The sequence below is a fragment of the Carcharhinus amblyrhynchos genome, chromosome 8 (genome assembly GCF_965287045.1).
Source record: "Carcharhinus amblyrhynchos chromosome 8, sCarAmb.v2.hapA, whole genome shotgun sequence".
In the NCBI taxonomy this organism is placed as follows: Eukaryota; Metazoa; Chordata; class Chondrichthyes; order Carcharhiniformes; family Carcharhinidae; genus Carcharhinus; species Carcharhinus amblyrhynchos.
Window position 1 is genome coordinate 109,572,415 of NC_137331.1, and position 21,114 is coordinate 109,593,528.

Sequence of the window (21,114 nt, forward strand, 5' to 3'; positions counted from 1 at the left end):
AGAACACTCCAGCACAAACAGGCCCTGTGGCCCACAAGTTGCACCGATCATGTCCATACCTACCAGGCCATAGAACTGTCTATAACTCCCGATCCCATTAGATCCCATGTACTCATCCAGAAGTCTTTTAAAAGACCCCAGCGAGTTCGCCTCTACCACCACCAATGGCAGCCGATTCCATTCACTCACCACCCTCTGAGTGAAAAACTTACCCCTGACATCCCCTCTGTACTTGCTCCCCTGCACCTTAAACCTGTGTCCTCTCATAGCGACCATTTCAGCCCTGGGAAATAGCCTCCAAGAATCCACCCTATCTATTCCTCTCAACATTTTATAAACCTCTATCAGGTCACCTCTCAACCTTCGTCTCTCCAGGGAGAAGAGCCCTAGCTCCCTCAACCTATCTTCATAAGGCATGCCTCCCAATCCAGGCAACATCCTTGTAAATCTCCTCTGTACCCTTTCAATAGCTTCCACATCCTTCCTGTAGTGAGGCGACCAGAACTGCGCACAGTACTCCAAGTGGGGTCTGACAAGGGTCTTATAAAGTTGCAGCATTACCTCCCAACTCCTAAACTCAATCCCTCGATTAATGAAGGCCAGTACACCATACGCCTTCTTGACCACCTCCTCCACCTGCAAGGCTGATTTAAGAGTCCTATGGACCCGGACCCCAAGGTCCTTCTGCTCTTCAACACTGTCAGCGAATTAAACACTAAAGTAAAAGTGGATGCAGGAAATCTGAAACTTATCTGAAACGATGGGGGTTGCAAGGTGGACCTGCTGCCACAGAATGAGTGCAGAGGTGGGCTGCCTGTGGGTTCAGGCACTTTATTTCAGTTACTTAAGAAAGACTAAAACAAAAAACATCCCTGCACACTCCCTAATCCCCATTCATGCCACCTCATGCCCCCTACTCACCTGCCCATTATACTCCTTTCATTGATCATAGAATCTACAGTGCAGAAGGAGATCATTTGGCCCAACGAGTCTGCACTGACCTCAATCCTACCCAGGCCTGCACCCCTCATATTTACCCTACTCATACCCCTGACACTAGGGTTTATTTAGTATAGCCAATCAATTTAACCTGCATATCTTTGGACCAAAGGAGGAAACCGGAGCACCTGGAGGAAATCCACGCAGAGACGGGGAGAAAGTGCAAACTCTGCACAGACAGTGACCCGAGGCTGGAATTGAACCCGGGTCCCTGGCGTTGTGAGGCAGCAGTGCTAACCACTGTGCCACCATGCCACCCTTTGTGCCACTGTGCTGCCGTTTATGCCATTCCATGTGTCCCACATACTTCCATGGCTCCTCATACCCCCATGCCATCTCAGGCTCCTCTACCCAGCCCCCATGACCCCTCATACCCATTATGAACCCCACATCCCCACTGTTCTTTTTAGACCTTATGCAAAATAAGTACCAACTCATGCCAATCCAAGTCCCTCACCCATCGCCCTTTCTATTTTTCTAATTCATGCCAAATTACCTCATATCCTTTGACAATTTTGACAAATCCTTGACAGTTTTGACAGTTAATTGACAGCGTACCAGGTCTTTGACAGCTTTGGCAGGTCCTTAACACTTTGACAGTTCCAATGCATGCTTTACACACAATTACGTTTACCTTTAACAATTTCAAAATTCTCCTTCACCTAAAGGTGTCCCAGGATCACATCTCCAAAGGCTATCCAACACCAAGTTCAGACTTCCTTCTATCTGGTCCAGCCTGCACACTTCAGGTTTCACACTTCTGGCCAACCAAAATTTCACTTCCATGGTGGTGGCTGGCGAATTAAATGGCCACCTGCCTCCGTAAACTGCGCAGGTACGAACCCCAACATGATTCTCGTCCCACCCCCTGTGAAAATAGGGACTGCAGTGTTTTGGGGACAGGACTTTGGATTTCCAGGCATTCCTGGGCAGAGAACCTTTCCATCACATCAGAAATCTGGGCCTCGAACTGCAATGAGTGACTGCGGAATTAGCAAATGGGAGGGAAGTTTCAAAAAAAGCTCCATATGCCAAAATGTCGGCAAGGGTGTCGATAAAAGGATCTGCTGAAAGCTCATCATCCAGGTTACCTCACAACGTCAGGTACCCAGGTTCAATTCCAGCCTTGGGTCATTATCTGTCTGGAGTTTGCACATTCTCCCTGTGTCTGCGAGGGTTGCTTCTGGGTGCTCCCACAGTCCAAAGATGTTGGGTTAGGTGGACTGGACACGCTAAACCGCCCCTTAGTGTCAGGGGGATCAGCAAGGTAAATAATAAGTGGGGTTACAGGAATAGGGCCTAGGTGGGATGTGGTTGCTACAGACTGGATGGGCTGAATGGCCTCCTTCTGCACTGTGGAAATTCTATGATTCTATGATCCAGAACTCAGTTTTGTAGATCGGACTATGAACGTTGTTTTCAACTGAAAAATGAAAACTCCAAGTCAGAGGACCCTGCAATTTTGGTAAGACAGATGGAAGTAATTTAGAAGCAGGGAAAGAAAGAGCCCAAGCATCTGAAACAAATCACACAAACAATTATTCACATATACAGCAGAAACATTTTCTTGTCATTCATCTTGCGTGCTTCATTGAAATAATTGTTTCACTGTACGAGATTTGTAGTTATGGATGCTTGAATCATTGCCAAAACATTGTCTACGATAATGGCACAACTGTATCATAACCTTGATTTATTTTGGCTTCATATGAATGCTACTTATGTTTAACCACCCATGTTGAGGTCACCTTATCTTCCCCCGTGAACAAACAACAGGTATTAAGAATGCACTGAAAAATAATTGTCCACATTTGGTCGCAATCTGTGATTTCGAGATTTACTGATTCCAGGTTCAATGCAAGTTGATCTTTGGTCAACTGCTCAACTGGAACCTGGTCTGTCATTAGCGACAGGCTAGGAAATAATGCTCTTAAACCAGATTTGGCCACGGGCTATGTTATACTCCCACATTACATTAGCGTTGAATTTGTCTTTGCCTTTTCTTCTGAATCTCTCCTTCATTGTTTTCCTTTTGAAGCCAACATGTTGTGCAAGTGTAGATCATTGGTGGTATTGGTCAAAGGTTATTGCTCATGTAGGGTGATAGGGTGGAATTTTACTGTCCCTCTTGCCATGGAATTTGTAGTGGGTGGGGCACGGATCACGCAAAGTTCCGTTGACTTTGAGTGGGATTTTCTGACCCTGGAATGAGCGCGGTCTGAAAATTCCACCCATAGAGTCATGGAGCAATGCAATACGGAAACAGGCCCTTCAGCCCAACTGGTCGATGCCGGCCATGGTGCTCTCCCAGCTAGTCCCAATTGCCCATGTTTGACCCATATCCCTCTAATCCTTTCCCATCCACATACTTATCCGAATGCTTTTTAAATGTTGCATTTGCACCTGTATGTTGTATATCAAATTATACATTTGAATATTTTTGTTCAGAAATAAACCTCTCTTTCCCTCTGCATGAATCTCTTGTACATCAGTATTTTATTTGTGACTGGTGATGCTTACTCATTGCTTGACTTTCTCTGAACCTATCGGTTCCCAGTATGGATCCTCTATTGAAGAGCATGAACCTCTGCTAAACTGACACTCTGCTCTAACGAAAAAGACAGATCACATTTTTGCAGTAGCACTAAGAATTGTACTGGAATGAAATATCATGAATGCAAAAGGCACCAAGTCCCTTGTGGGGAAACCAATCTATTTTGACCTGACTATCAGCCTAAATGAAACCAGGATTTGATGACAGTGCTTGGGAGCGTACCTTGATTAATTTAGATGTCTAAATTACAAGAAAGTTAGAATGTTTAAGAACAGCAAGGATTGTTAGCAGATGGAAGAGCCTCACTTCTTGAAGGATTTCAACCTTACGTACAAACATGAGGATTAGGAGCGGAAGTACGTCATTTGGCCCCTCGAGTCAGCTCTGCCATTCAACAAGATAATGGTTGACCTGATAATGATGTCTGTTTCACTTTCCACGTACCTCTGTTAATCTTTGACCCCTTGTATCTACCTCTGCTTTAAACATATTCAATGATCCTGCCTCTGCCACTCTCCAGGGAACAGAGTTCCAAAGATCCACTGAGATAAAAAAAATCATCTCTTCTTCTTTATTTTTAGCAATGTCACCTAGTTCTAGTCTCTCTGACAAGAGGAAACCTCCTTTCAGAATTCAACCTTTCAAGTCTCCTCAGGATCTTATATGGTTCATTAATATCACCTCTCATTTTAATTGCCAATGGATACTGTTTTTTATTCATTCATGGGACATGGGCATTGCTGGCTGGCCAGCATTTATTGACCATCCACAGTTGCCCTTGGAGGGTAGTTGAGAATCAACCACATTGCTGTGACTCTGGAGTCACATGTAGGCCAAACTGGGTAAGGATGGCAGATTTTCTTCCCTGAAGGACATAAGTGACCCAGATGGGTTTTTCAAACAATCGACAATGGTTTTGTGGTCTTCAGTACATTCTTAATACCAAATATTTTTTATTGAATCCAAATCCCACCATCTGACATGGTGGGATTTGAACCTGGGTCGCCAGATTATTACTGAGTTTCTGGATTAATAGTTCAGTGATAATACCACTAGGCCATTGCCTTCTCGACGGCCCTGCCTATCCAACCTTTCCACATAACATAACTTCCACATCCCAGGTTTCAATCAATTGAACTTTCTGAGAACCGCTTCAAATTAATTTGCATCCTTTTTCAAATAAGGAGACCAAAACTATACACAGTATCTGGGATCTGGTCTCTCCAATATCCTGTACAACTGTATCAAAACATCCCTGCTTTTATATTTCAGTTGGGTCTGATTGTGGTCATTGGAAAGCCTATTAAAAATCAAGTTGAAGATCTGAAAAAAAAAATTACATATTGGAATGTATCTGCTTTTCACACTTTTACTGAATTTTTTTTCAAAAGGTCAGAATTTTATTGGAATTATTGTCAATTTTGGCTTTTCTCAAGAGTTGAAAATTAGTACTGCACATTCAGACAGTCTTTGGACGTTTTTTTCTGCTTCTATACTCCCCGTATGAAGTAATTCTCAGCCAATAAACCGTGCCAGTACTCTCTGAACTCTAAGGTCAAGGGTCAGTGCTTGAGATCAAGGGTATTTTAGATCATATTACAAATAACATAACAGTCCAAAGATGTGCAGATTAGGTTGATTGGCCATGCTAAAAATTGCCCTTAGTGTCCTGAGATGCGTAGGTTAGAGGGATTAGCGGGTAAATATGTAGGGATATGGGGGTAGGGCCTGGGTGGGATTGTGGCCGGTGCAGACCTGATGGGCCAAATGGCCTCTTTCTGTGCTGTTGGGTTTCTATGATCCAATGATTTCTAACATGAGTGTACCTGAATTTATTCTTTGACGTTCCCCTTGAGAAACTTCATTCACTATTGCTCAGATAAATGCAAAGTCTTCAAAGTGCTCACTAAAGCTGCGTAGTTAAAAATAAAAATGTCATCATGCTGTTTCTTTTCCGTATGTATTTGCGTAGGCAGGTTATCAATTGACAAAAACTAAAATGCAGCACTGCAGATAGGCTATTCGGATGATTGCAAGAGGAAGTTACCCAAACTAAGTGACAAAATGTATGCCTCGCCATCTCTGGCCACAAGTGTTTAGATAGTTTGTATGAGGTGCAGGAGAGCTTTTCAAGCCCCTTTGTTTCATTCATAACATAGTGTTAGCATTGACATCAAAACAGAAGCTGCAGTTTGAGTTACATAGGAACCCAAGCCATTTGGCTCCATGGAATCGCTACAGTGCAGAAGGAGGCCATACTGCCCATTGAGTCTGCACCGACCACAATCCCACCCAGGCCCTATTACCGTACCCCCATATATTTACCTGCTAATCCCCCTGACACAAGATCAATTTAGTGTGGCCAATCAACCTAACTTGCACATCTTTGAATTGTGGAAGGAAATCAGAGCACCTGGAGGAAACCCACACAGACCCAGGGAGAATGTGTAAACTCCACACAGACACTAAACCAAGGTTGGAATTGAACTTGGCTCCTTGGCACTGTGAAGCAGCAGTGCTAACCACTGTGCCACCCTTGTGTGCCCCACCAGCTGGTTCTGCATCATTTAGTACTACCATGACTGATCTCTAACTCCATATACCCACCTGTGTGAGTATATTAATTAATATTAAATAATACCTTTGCTTAACAAAAGTCTTCCAGTCTTGGTTTTAACATGTACACAGGGTTAAATAGGTCACGCTGCATGAAAACAGACCATTTTTAAAATTTGATTTGATTTATTATTGTCACATAGAGGGCACAGATTTAAGGCGAGAGGGGAGAGATACAAAAGTGTCCAGAGGGGCAATTTTTTCATCAGAGGGTGGTGAATGTCTGGAACAAGCTGCTAGAGGTAGTAGTAAAAATGGGTACAATGTTATATTTTAATAAGCATTTAGAAAGTTACAAGGGTACAATGGGTTTAGAGGGATATGGACCAAATACAGGCAATTGGGATTAGTTTAGGTTTTTTTCAAAAAAAGAGCAGCGTATACAAGTTGGGCCGAAGGACCTGTTTCCATACTGTAAACCTCTATGACTCTATGTTTTAGGATACAGTGAAAAATATTGTTTCATGCGCGCTATACAGACAAAACATACGGTGCATAGTGAAGGAAAGAGAAGAGTGAAGAATATCATGTTACAGTCATAACTAGGGTGAGAGAAAGATCAACTAAATGTAAGCTAGGTCCATTCATGGCAGCAGGGAAGAAACTGTTTTTGAGCCAGTGGTGTGTGACCTCAGACTTTTGTAACATTTTCCCAGCAGAAGAAGGTGGAAGAGAAATGTCCAGGGTGTGTGTGGTCCTTGATAATGCTGGCTGCTTTTCTGAGGCAGTGAGACATATAAACATTGTCAAATGGACAGGAGGCTGATTTGAGTGATGGGACTGGGCTATGTTCACGACCCTTCGTAGTTTATTGCAGTCTTGGACAGAGCAGGAGCCGTACCAAGCTGTGATCCAACCAGAAAGAATTGGCCCCACAATCCCATGCTGGTGTTTGTGATCAACTTGAGCATCCTCCCATCTTCACTCATTATGTCTACCACTGTAACCCTCTGTTTCCTTCTCCTGCCATTCTCATCACTCTTTGAGTGAAGAAGATTCTTCTGAATTCCCCAATGATTTCTTGGTGACTAATCTATATTGATGGCCTCTTGTTATGCTCTTCTCCACAAGAGGAAACATTCTCTCTGTACCCACTCTTTCCAAACCTTTCATCATTTTATAGACCTCCATTTGGTCACTCCTCAGCATCAGCATCAATTGATCTTGTATCAATTTCCATTTGTGACAGAGAATGCCAAGCTTCAATCATCCTTTGCACGAAGGAACCTTTCCTAATTTCACCCCTCAAAGACTTGGCTATGATGGCGAAGGAGTAATATCCTGGACTAACAATCCCAAAGCCCAGGCTAGCACTCTGAGGACCAGGTTTCAAATCCCACCATGATAGCTGATGGAATTTAAATTCAATTAATAAATTTGGAATTATAAAAGCTAGTAATGACAACCGTAATAAAACCCATTGAATGTCGTTAAGGGAGGGAAATCTGCTGTCATTACTGGGTCTGGCCTGCATGCGACTCTACATCCACAACAATTTTGGTTGCCTCTAAATGGCTGAACGAGGCAATAAGGGATGGGCAGCAAATGCTGGTCTTACCATGATGCCCACATCACCTGAGAAAGAAAAAAAAGTACTTTTTGGTTCTGTCCTCTAGAGCTCCTGGCTCTTAGTCCTTGAGTTAAATTCAACTCACGAATATTTAGCATTGTGGCAATGCTAGTTTTTAGCTGCCTTGCTGACTCTTTTCGGGATTTAATTCAACAGGCATGAACAGCCCTTTGATGCCTCACCTAGTTTCACATATCAACCCGAGAAAGTATGTGTCTCCAGGGTATTCCACTGCAGCAGGCATCACACTCAAACAACCAATAGATAGAACATCTGACAGAAATCAGGAAGGAACCTTACATATGCCAGGAATGTGGGGCGCATTGCAATATGGGAGGAGGGGGGGCAATGGCCTAATGGCATTATTGCCAGACTATTAACCCAGAAACTCAACTAATGTTCTGGCAACCACCTGCTGTGGTGGTATTTGAACCTATGTTCCCAGACCAGTAGTCTGACTCTCTGGATTACTAGTAATATTCCCACTCCATCACCATCTACCTTAATTCCACCTTCCCACCCAATCCCAATATTCTTTGATTCCTGTATTGTCCACACACCCAATTATCTCAGTCTTGAGTTCACCGAATGATTCAACACAGACCCTGAATCAAATTCCAAATGGGGCATCAGAAAATCTACTCAACTACTGTTCTCATCTGGCTGCGGCTAGATTCAGGGGAGAAGAATTGATGAATTCTCATAGAAATAATGCAACTATCTAGCAGAAGAAGTGGTGGTGTCAACTTGCATCTATGGGGCTATTGTAGGTACTGCCATATCTGGATGGTGAGAGACAGGATAGAACACCTCCTATTGGAGATGGCAGAAGAGCTGGAAAAAGAGAAGACAAACATTGGTGTAGGGGTGTGTGTGTGTGCATGTGTGTGCATTTGTGTGTGTGTGTGTGTGTGTGTGTGTGTGTGCATGTGTGTGTGTGTGTGTGTGTGTGCGTTTGTGTGTGTGTATGTGTGTATATATACAGATATGAAGGAGAGAACCTAAGTACTAATTGGTATCAATATTGTAACAAGAATCGCAAATAGTGTAACTGCAGCATCAAGCTCAGCATATCAAATCCACACTGTACAGGGCTCAGAGAGGACTGGAGGTATATCTTGTCCAAAGGAAGATGGTTTTGGTTGCTGGACGTCAATCATCTCAGTTCCAGTTCATCTCTGCGGGAGTTCCTCAAGTTAGTGTTCTCAGACCAACCATCTTCAGTTGCTTCATCAATGGCCTTCCCTCCATCAGTCAGTCAGAAATGAAGAGGTTTGATCATGACTGCACAATGCTCAACATCATTTGTAACTCGTCAGACTCTGAAGCAGTCTGTGTTCATATGCAGCAAGACCTGAATAATATCCAGGCTTGAACTGATAAATGGCAAGTAATATACACGTCAGTGGTGCCAGGCAATGACTATCTTCAACAAGTGAGAATCTAACCACTGTCTCTTGACATTCAATGGCATTACTATCACCAAAATTCCTACTATCAACATCCTGGAATTACGATTGACCAGAAACTGAACCAATTTTATAAATACTGCGGCTGCAAGAGCAGGTCAGAGAGAATCTGTGGGAGTAACCCACCTCCTGACTCCCTTAAGTCTGTCCAAATTACAAGTCTCACAAATACTTTCCATTTGTCTGGATGAGTGCAGACCCAAAAATCCTCAAGAAACTGTCCAGAACAAAGCAGCCTGTTTGATTGGCACTTCATCCACCACCTTCAGCATTCAATCCCACCACCACCGATACACAGTGGCAGCAGAGCGTGCCATCTACAAGATGCACTGCAGCAACTCACCAAGGCTCCTTACACAGCACCTTCCAAAGCCACGACCTCTACCACTCAGAAGGCATGGGGACGCCATCACCTGCAAGTTCCCCTCCCATCCTGAGTTGGAAATATATCGCCGTTCCTTCACTGCCTCTGGGTGAAAATCCTGAAACTCCCTCCCTAATGGTGGGTGTACCTACATCCAGGGACTGCGCAGTTCAAGAAGGCAGCTCACCACCACTTACTAAAGCGCAACTAGGGATGGGCAATAAATGCTGGCCTCGCCAGTGACGCCCACACCCCATGAAATAATCAAAAAAGAGAATAGACTGGCAGCAATGTTTGCAACAGCATTAATAATGTTTTGTTTGGTGATGCAGCCCGTGGATACCTGAGTGCTTTTATACATTTTTCTACCTACACTTACATCTGGCCATCTGTAGCTGTGTATATATATCATATTTAAAGTTTATTTATTAGTGTCACAAGTAGCCTTACATTAGCCCTGCAATGAAGTTACTGTGTAAATCCCTAGTCACCACACTCCAGCGCCTGTTCAGGTACACTGAGGGAGAATTTAGCATGGCCAACGCACCTAACCAGCCAGGCTTTCAGACTGTGGGAGAAAAACTGAAGCACCCAGAGGAAACCCACGCAGACACGGGGAGAACGTGTAGACTCCGCATGGACAGTGACCCAAGTGGGGAATCGAACCTGGGTCCTGGGCGCTGTGAGGCAGCAATGCTCGATTGGCACTGTGCCAGCCTAACGCCCATATATCCAGAAGTAACTTGTGAAAAAAATGAAAGATTAAAAACAATTTTATATTGGGAGGACATGGAAGGAGCAGCAGGAGATTTACATGAGTTGGCGGCAGTGGCAATATCTGAGAGTGTGTGTATCTATTTTGTACATTATTTGCTTAGCTATAATCCTATGCAAACGAATATTTCTCTGAAAATGAAAACACCTGTGTGGTTTGAGCTGAAACACATCATTGTGCACAAGGAGCGTTTACTTGCTGCTATCTGAAAAGTGTTTCTTAGTCAAAACAACTCTAATCACAGTGAAACTTTGTTATGATACTGATGGGGTGGCACCGTGGTTAGCACTGCTGCCTTACGGTTCCGGGGACCCGGGTTCGATTCCCGGCTTGGGTCACTGTCTGTGCAGAGTCTGCACATTCTCCCTGTGTCTGTGTGGGCTTTCTCCGGGTGCTCTGGTTTCCTCCCACAGTCCAAAGATGTGCAAGTTAGGTGGATTGGCCATGCTAAATTGACCCTAGTGTCAGGGGATTAATCGGAAAATAGGGATGGGATTGCTGTCGTTACATACTCAATGGGTTGAATGGCCTCTTTCTGCTCTGTAGGGATTCTATGATCACTACATTACATAAGATGATGCATATATAATTGGTCCAAATAGCCCTGACTGGCATTTATGCTCACTTGAGTTTCACCCCAATCTTCCCATCTATTATTATAATCCTTCATTTCCTTCTCCCGCATGATTATCTATCATTCCTCTTCAACTTATCTCGACTATTTGCATCAACAACACACTGTGGTGGTGAGTTCTACACTATAAATTCAGAAGTTCATAAGTTCATAAGATATGGAGCGGAATTAGGCCATTCGGTCCATCAAGTCTGCTCCGCCATTCCATCATGTCTGATATGCTCCTCATCCCCGTTTTCCTGCCTTCTCCCCATAACCCTTGAACCCATTACCAAAATCTGTCTAACTCCTTCTTAAATTTATTCACTGTCTCAGCATCCACGCACTTTTGGGAATTTCACAGATTCACAACTATTTGATTTCTCCTTAACTCTCTTTTAAATTTGCTACCTCTTTTCCGAAGGCTATGACTTCTCGTCCTAGATTGCCCCACAACAGGAAGCATCCACTCCATGTCAATTTTATCCATACCTCTTATCATCTTGTGTAGCTCAATTTGATCTCCCCTCAATCTTCTAAATTCCAGAGAGTATAGGCTTAAACATGTCAATCTCCCTTCATACAACAAATCCCTCATCTCTGGAATCAATCTTGTGAACCTCCTCTGAACTGCCTCCAATGCCACTACATCTTTCCTCATAGAAGGGGACCAGAACTGTGCGCAGTACTCCAGATGCGGCCTCACCAATGCCTTGTATTGTTGCAACAATACTTTCTTACCTTTATATTCTATTCCTTTAGCTATAAACACCAACATTCCATTTGCTTTCTTTATTCTCTGCTCTACCTGCATGCTAGTTTTCTGTGTTTTCCCCATAAAAGAGGACACCCAGATCCCTCTGCACCAGAATATCCCAAAGTCTCTCCCCATTTATATAGTAAGTCACCTTCCTATTTTTCCGACCAAAATGCATGATTTCACGCTTATTCACATTAAATTCCATGGGCCACATTTTGGTCCACTCTCCTAATCTATCTATATTCGTTTGTAACGTTTTTATTTTCTCATTGCAACTTACTGTACCACCTATTTTTGTGTCATCTGCAAATTTGGCTACAGAGCCTTCTATACCTGTATTCAAGTCATTAATACAGATTATAAATAGCTGGGCCCAAGGACCAAACCCTGTGGTATCCCACTAGTTACTTCTTGCCATCCAGAAAAAAAAACATTTATCCCGACTTTCTGCCTTCTGTCCATTAGCTAATCACCTATCCAAGCTAATAAATTACCCCTAACCCCATGTAATCTAACTTTGTGAATTAGCCTTTTGTGTGGCACCGTATCAAATGCCTTCCAGAAGTCCAGATATATTACACCTACAGGATCCCCACTGTCCACTTTGCTTGTTACATCCTTGAAGAACTCTAGCAAATTAGTCAAACATGATCTACTCTTCATAAAATCATGCTGACTCTGATGGATAGCATTTTGCCTTTCCAAATGTCCTGACGTGGCTTTCTTCATAATTGATTCTAACACTTTTCCAACAACAGATGTTAAACTAACTGGTCTGTAATTTCCCACATTTTGCCTCCCTCCCTTTTTGAATAAGGACATTACATTAGCATCTTTCCTATCTACAGGAACTTTTCCTGTATCCAGGGAACTTTGGAATATTATAACCAATGAATCCAATATCCCCCCTGTCATTTCCTTTACCCTAGGATGTAGGCCATCAATCCTGGGGGACTTACCGCCCTCAATCCCAACAGTTTGCTGAATATCTTTTCGCTATCAATGTTGAGTGTTCTAAGTTCTACCCTTTGTAATACCTCTGACTTGTCCATTCCTATAGGAATGGTACCAATGTCCTCCACTGTGAAAACTGGGGCAAAGTATTGACTTAGCACATATGCCATTTCAGGGTTCCCCACTATTAACTCTCCGGTTTCAATCTTCCAAGGGACCAACATTCACCCTAGCGCCTCTCTTCCCTTTCATATACCTATGGAAGATTTTGCTATCCTTCTTAATATTTTGTGCTAGCTTTCTTCTGTAATTTACCTTAGTTGCTTTTATTACTTTTTTAGTATCCGTTTGTTTATGTTTGGAAGTTTCCCAATCTTCCAGCCTGCTACTGACCTTTGCAATATGGTATACCTTAGTTTTTGTCTTTACATTGTCCTTAACCTCCCTGTTTAGCCATGGATGTTTTTTACCCCTTTATCATCTTTTTTCCTCAATGGGATATAGTTTAGTTGTGAGAACTTAACAAATGCCGCTGCTCATCTGCTTTTAGCCTTCCTGCCCACTCGATGTGATCAAATCTGTCCTCATGCCGATGTAATTTCCTTTCTTTAATTCCAGAACGCTAGTGTGGGATCCACTTTCTCACCCCCTATCTGAACTTTGAATTCTACCATACTATCCCCTTGAGGATCCATAACTATGAGGTAATCAATTAATCCCTCCTCATTACGCAGTGCCAAATCCAGAATAGCCTGCTCCTTGGTTGGTTCCATGACATACTGTTCCAAGAAACGATCTCTAATACATTCAATGAACTCTGCCTCCAGGCTAACCTTGCCAATTTGCTTCTTCCAATCAATGTGCATATTAAAATCACCCATGATTGTTGCTGTATCGTTCTTGCAAGCCCCCAGTATTTCCTGGTTTACACCATGCCCCACTTTAGATTACTATAGATTACTAGTCCTCTACTTAGGGACCTATAGATTATTCCTACTAGGTATTTTTTTCCTTTGCTATTTCTTATTTCAACCCAGACTGATTCCACGTCTTGGGACCCCATATGTGTATCATTTCTCATTACAGCACTGATCCCTTTTTTCACAGCTAAACTACACCACCTTCTTTTCCTTTCAGTCTATCTTTCCAAAATGCTGAGTACCTTCAGATATTCATTTCCCAGACCTGGTGTCCTTGTAACCATGTCTCAGAAATCACCGTCAAATCATATCCTTCTGTTTATATTTGCGCCATGAACTCATTAATTTTGTTCCGAATGCTTCGTGCACTTAGATAAAAAGCTTTTAAATTTGTTTCACTAGTAAATTTCCATGCTCTGTTATAATTCCTTGGTGCATAAAGAAATTTGCCCATTCTGTCCTTCACTTTTATTGTCTGGTAACTATCTGCCACATCGCTAACCTGCCCTCTTACCTCCTCCTTCAGTTTGGGTTTTCTAATTTCCCCTACAACTGAACCCTCCCCCCTGCTATTCAGTTTAAAGCCCTATCTACAACCATAGTTAAGCAATTCACTAGAACTCTGATCCCAGTGCGATTCAGATGAAGACTGTCCCACCAGAACAAGTCCCTTCCTCCCCAGTACTAGTGCCAATATCCTATGAATTCATACCCATTTCGCCCACACCAATCTTTAAACCACACATTTACCTGCTTAGTCTTATTGACCCTGTGCCAATTAGCTCATGGCTCAGGTAGTAATCCAGAGATTATTATCTGGATTATATCCTCAGCATTCTTTGGATAAAGAAGTTTCTCCTGAATTCCCTGTTAGATATTTTCGTGACAACAGACCATAAGAGACCATAAGATATAGGCGCAGAATTAGGCCATTCAGCTCATTGAGTCTGCTCCCCCATTTAATTATGGCTGATAAATGTTTCAATTCCATTCTCCTGCCTTTTCTCCTTCGATCTCCTTACTAATTAAGAACCTATCTATCTCTGTCTTAAATACACTCAATGACCCAGTGGCAATGAATTCCACAGATTCACCATCCTCTGTCTGATGAAGTTTTTTCTCATCTCGGTTCTTACTCTGAGGCGGTGCCCTCGAATTCTAGCCTCTCCTACTAATGAAAACATTTCCCCCACATCCACTCTATCCAGACCTTTCAATATTCTGTAACTTTCAATGTGATCCCCCCCCATCCTTCTAAACTCCATTGAGTACAGACCTAGAGTCCTCAGATGCTCTTCATATGTCAAGTCTTTCATTCCTGGGATCAGTCTTGTGAACATCCTCTGGACCCCTTCTAAAGCCAGCATACCCTTCCTTAGATACGGGGCCCAAAATTGCTCACAATGTTCCAAATGTGGTCTAACCAAAGCCTTATAAAACCTCAGCAGTACATCCCTGCTTTTGTATTCTAGTCCCCTTGAAATAAAGGCTAACATTGCATTTGCTTTCCTAACCACCAACTCAACCTGCATGTTAACTTTAAGAGAACCCTGAACTAAGACTCTCAAGTCCCTTTGGGCTTCTGATTTCTGAATTCTCTCCCCATTTAGAAAATAGTTTCCACCTCTCTTCTTCCTACCAAAGTGTAGAACTTCACACTTTCCACTATTTTATATTTGTAGCCAATAGTTACTCTCTTCCCCAAAAGAGGAAACGTTTACGATGCTGACACTTCTCCCTCACGTATGAGTTTCCAAAAATCACTTCATAAAAGGGAGCTGAACCAGTTCCTGACTGGAACATCTGGAAGGTCAAGTGCCTTTATAAATAACATTGTCCAGATGACCTCCTGGCTTGTGTTTGATTATTTGCAGGGGTTGATGAGGAATTTGCTGGAGCATCTTTTTTCCCTTGATGTTGTCTCTTCCAGGAGACGATTCAGCTGTGAGGAGGGTGGGGGAAGGGGGCAAGGTCTTGATACACCAGTTGATTTTTTCATACCCGTCAGTTTTATCTGTCTGCAGGCCAGTACGCAGTTCTTCAGATGATGATTTGTTCTCACACGCTGCTCGCATTGCAATGATGTGAGGCAGAAATTATGCAGGAATCTTGAGAAAACTCTGCCTTTATTTCCCGTTTAATACTTGGGCCTGCATGCACAGCCACAGCTATACTCCTTCACTGCTCTCCCTTTGAAACAGAGAAACATTGAAGATAGGAGTAGGAGGAGACCATTTGGCCCTTCGAGCCTGTTCCACCATTCATTACGATCATGGCTGATCATCCAACTCAATCCTGCTTTCTCCCCACAACCTTTGATCCCATTCGCCCCAGGTATTATATCCAGCCGTCTCTTGAACACATTCAATGTTTTGGCATCAACTACTTCCTGTGGTAATGAATTCCACAGGCTCACCACTCTTTGGGCGAAGAAATATCTCCTCATCTCCATCCTAAATAGTCTACCCAGAATCTTCAAACTGTGACCTCTAGTTCTGGACTCCCCTACAATCGGGAACATCCTTCCCTGTATCTACCCTGTGTAGGTTTATAAACCTCTATGAGATCCCCCCCCATTCGTCTGAACTCCAGCGACAATGATCCTATCTAATCAATCTCTCCTCGTAGATCAGTACCACCATCTCCAGAATCAGCCTGGTAAAGTTTTGCTGCACTCCCTCGAGAGCAAGAACATCCCTCCTCAGAAAGGGAGATCAAAACTGCACACAATACTCTAGGTGTGGCCTCACCAAGGCCCTGTATAATTGCAACAACACATCCCAGCTCCTGTACTCGAAACCTCTCGCAATGAAGACCAACATACCATTTGCTTTCTTTACTGCCTGCTGCACCTCCATGCTTACCTTCATCATTGTGTCGAATGTGACAGAGAACACAAGGAACAGGAGCAGGAGTGGGATACCAGGCAAGCCCTGCAAGCCTGTCCCACCATTCAGTATAATCATGACTGAGCTATGCTGGCCTCAACTCCTTTTCTGTACCATTTCCCCATAGCCCTCTATTCCTCAAACTATCAAATATTTATCCACCTCCACTTTAACTACTTCTAATGATCCGGCCTCCACCACCCTTTGGGGCAGAGAATTCCAGAGATGCACCATTCTCTGTGAGAAGATGTTTCCACACACCACAGTTTTAAATGACCAGCCTTTTATCTTGTAGCTGTGTCCCCTTGTTCAGGACTCTTCCACATCTCAACATCCACCCTGTCAAAGCCCTCTCAGGATCTTATATGTTTGAATGAGGTCACACCACCCCCCCCTCCCCCCAACTCTTGTAAACTCCAAGGAATACAGAACCAGATTATTTAGTCCCTCTTGATAGGACAAACCTCTCATCCCAGGAATTAGCTTGGCAAATCTCCTTTGGACTGCCTCCAATGTTACTATATCCCTTTTAAGGTATGGGGAACCACAGCTGTAAGCAGTCTTCCAGGTGAGGCCTCACCAACACCCTGTACAATTGCAACATAGCCTCCCTATTTTAAACACCAAATCCTTTGAAACCCCTTTTATGAGATAGACTTGAAATTATCTAATCCCTTTGATTATCTCAGTAGGGGAAGTTGAATGAAAATTTAATGAGGGAAGTGTAATAACAACCTCATCTATCAGGTACGAATGCAAATTTCCAGTAGTGGACTAGAGGGTGGAGTTAAGTAAAAGGCCACTGCTGACTCTTATTAAAGGCGTATTGGCACTATGTAGCTAAATGGATACAAAATTGGCTTGATGACAGAATCATAGAACCCTACAGCGCAGAAAGAGGCCATTTGGCCCATCAAGCCTGCACTGACCACAATCCCACCCAGGCCCCATCCCCACACATTTTACGCATTAATCCCTCTAACTAACACATCCCAGGAACTAAGGGGCAATTTAGCATGGCCAATCAACCTAACCGGTACATTTTTAGACTGTGGGAGGAAACCTACGCAGACACAAGAAGAATGTGCAAACGGTGACCCGAGCTGGGAATCAAACTCAGGTCCTGGAGCTGTGAAGCAGCAGTGCTAACCACTGTGCTATGTGCCACCGAAGCAGAGGGTGGTTGTAGAGGGCTGTTTTTCAAACTGGAGGCCTGTGACCAGCAGTGTGCCTCAGGGATCAGTGCTGGGTCCACTGTTACTTGTCATTTATATTAATGATTTGGATGAGAATATAGGAGGCATAGTTAGTAAGTTTGCAGATGACACCAAGATTGGTGTCATAGCGGACAGTGAAGAAGGTTACCTCAGACTGCAATGGGTTCTTGATCAATTAGACTAGAATGGCAGATGGAGTTTAATTTAGATAAATGCGAGGTGATGCATTTTGGTAGGACTAGGGGGCACAGCCTCAAGATAAAGGGGGGGCGGTTTAGAACGGAGCTGAGGAGGAACTTCTTCACTCAAAGGGTGGTGAATCTCTGGAATTCTCTGCCCGTTGAGGTGGTGGAGGCTGCCTCGCTAAATATTTTTAAGACGCGGGTTGATGGGTTTTTGATAAGCGAGGGGATTAAGGGTTATGGGGAGAGGGCGGGAATGTGGAACTGAGCCACGACAGATCAGCCATGATCTTATTGAATGGCGGGGCAGGCTCGAAGGGCTAGATGGCCTACTCCTGCTCCTATTTCTTATGTTCTTATGTTCTTAGATTGAACCAGGACGGGACTTGCTCAGTTAATGGTAAGGCATTGGGGAGAGTTATAGAACAAAGAGATCTGGGTATACATGTTCATAACTCCTTGGGAGTAGAGTCATAGGTGGGCAGAGTGGTGAAGAAGGCATTCAGCTTAGTTTTATTGGCCAGAACATTGAATACAGGAGTTGGGACGTCTTGTTGAAGTTGTACAAGACATTGGTAAGGCCACACTTGGAATACTGTGTACAGTTCTTGTCACCCTATTATAGAAAGGATATTACTAAACTAGAAAGAATGCAGAAATGATTTACTAGAATGCTACCGGGACTTGGTGGTTTGAGTTATAAGGAGAGTCTGGATAGACTGGGACTTTTTCCTCTGGGGCATAGAAGGCTGAGGGGTGATCTTATAGAGATCTATAAAATAATGAGGAGCATAAATCAGCTAGATAGACAATTTCTTTTCCCAAAGGTAGGGGAGTCTAAAACTAGAGGGCATAGATTTAAGGTGAGAGGAGAGAGACACAAAAGGGTCCACAGTGGCAATTTGTTCACACAAAGGGTGGTGAGTGTCTGGAACAAGTTGCCAGAAGTAATAGTCGAGGCGGATACAATTTTGTCTTTTAAAAAGCATTTAGACAATTACATGGCTGAGATGCATTTGGAGGAATAAAGGCCAAATGCGGGTAACTGGGACTAGCTTTGGGGTTTTAAAGAAAAGGGCGGCATGGACAAGTTGGGCTGAAGAGTCTGTTTCCATGCTGTAAACCTCTATGACTCTATATTAAGGAGCATTCAGGCAGTCTACATTCCTGGAGATGTTAGAGATATCCTGCTTGGATATATCCCCACTGGTACTCAATGTTGGCACAATGTCAAGGCTAAACTTTGCCCAGTATTGGAGTTGTACAGAACTTTATGAGGCTACGGTTAGAGTACTGCGTACAGTTCTGGTCGCCACATTATGGGAGGGATGCGACTGCTCTGGAGGGGGTGTAGAGGAGATTCACCAGGATACTGCCTAGGATGAAGCATTTAAGTTATGAAGAGAGGCTGCGTAGGCTTGAGTTGTTTTCATTGGATTTTACCTGTTGGACTTTAACCTGGTGTTGTGAAATTTCTTACCTTGCTTTCGTTGGAGCAGAGAAAACTGAGGGGCGACCTGATCGAGGTGTACAAGATTATGAGAGACGTGGACAGAATGGATAAGGTGCAGCTGTTCCCCTTAGTTGAAGGATCAGTTGCATGGGATCATAGGTTCAAGGTGAGGTGGAGGAGGTTTAGGGAAATGTGAGGAAAAACCTTTTTACCCAGAGGGTGGTGACGGTCTGGAATGTGCTGCCTGGGAGGGTGGTAAAGGCAGATTGTCACACATCCTTTAAAAAGGACCCGGGTGAGCACTTGGCACATCATAACACCCAGGACTATGGGCCAAGTGCTAGCAGATGGGGTTAGGTTGGCGTTCAGGTATTTCTAATTTGTCCGTGGGGACTTGATGGGCCTTTTCTGTGCTGTATGATTCTATGATTATAAACTTCAGTTTGACAGTCAACTCTTGACCTGATGGAGGTTTATAAGATGTTGAGAGGTATAGATAGAGTGGATTCTCAGAGGCTTTTTCCCAGGGCTGAAATGGTCACTACGAGAGGACACAGATTTAAGGTGCTGGGGAGCAAGTACAGAGGAGATGTCAGGGGTAAGTTTTTCACTCAGAGGGTGGTGAGTGAGTGGAATCGGCTGCCGTCAGTGGTGGTAGAGCGAACTTGCTGGGGTCTTTTAAAAGACTCCTGGATGACTATATGGGATTTAATAGGATTGAGGGTTATAGATAGGCCTGGTAGGTATGGATATGATTGGCGCAACTTGTGGGCCGAAGGGCCTGTTTGTGCTGTAGTTTTTCTAAGTTCTATGTTCTCTGAACCCAAACACAGATGGAACAGCATCATTGAATTACAGGTCACAAGACTGGAGGGTCAGCTGCTTCCCAGGTGTCTATGATTCCTGCAGTGCCAGGACTGGAGGGAGGAGGGTGAAGGGGAGATCATCGCCCTGTTTCACGAGATGATGACGTAGCTGAGGGAGGCCCCACACAGGCCCAACTTTCGGCCTCACCTAAATAACCTGTCGGCACCTCCACTGGATGTCACTCACTCTTTTACAGCAATGAATCAGCTGTGATAGGTGAGTGCTGCAGGGTGGGTGAGGGGGGGGTGGTTGGTGAAGGAGGCACAGGTAGCCTGGCTGGGAGTAACGGTCAGGTGGGTTTAGGAGATAGATCAAAAACACCTCCAACTGTGCAGCACTCCCCCTGTACTGCAATGGAGTGTCAGTCCTCTCCCAGTACTGCAATCGAGTGTGTTTTCCCCCAGTACTGCAATGGAGTGTCAGTGCGTCTCCTGTACTGCAAACGGAGAGTCAGCACTCCTCCAGTACTGCAATGGAGTATCAGTACTCCCCCAGTACTGCAATGGAGTATCAGTACTCCCCCAGTACTGCAATGGAGTATCAGTACTCCCCCAGTACTGCAATGGAGATTCAGCACTCCCTCAGTACTGCAACGGAGTGTCAACACTCTCCTAGTACTGCAATGGAGAGTCAGTGCATCCCCAGGACTGCAATGGAGTGTCAGCACTCCCCCAGTACGGCAATGGAGAGTCAGCGCTCCCCCAGTGCTACAATGAAGAGTCAGTGCTCCCAGGACTGCAATGGAGAGTCAGCACTCTCAGGACTGCAATGGAGAGTCAGCACTCCCCCAGTACTGCAGTGGAGGGTCAGTGCTCCTCAGTACTGCAATGGGGAGTCAGCACTCCCCTGGTACTGCAATGGGGAGTCAGCACTCTCCCAGTACTGTAGATGATCATTGACCTGAAACATTGGC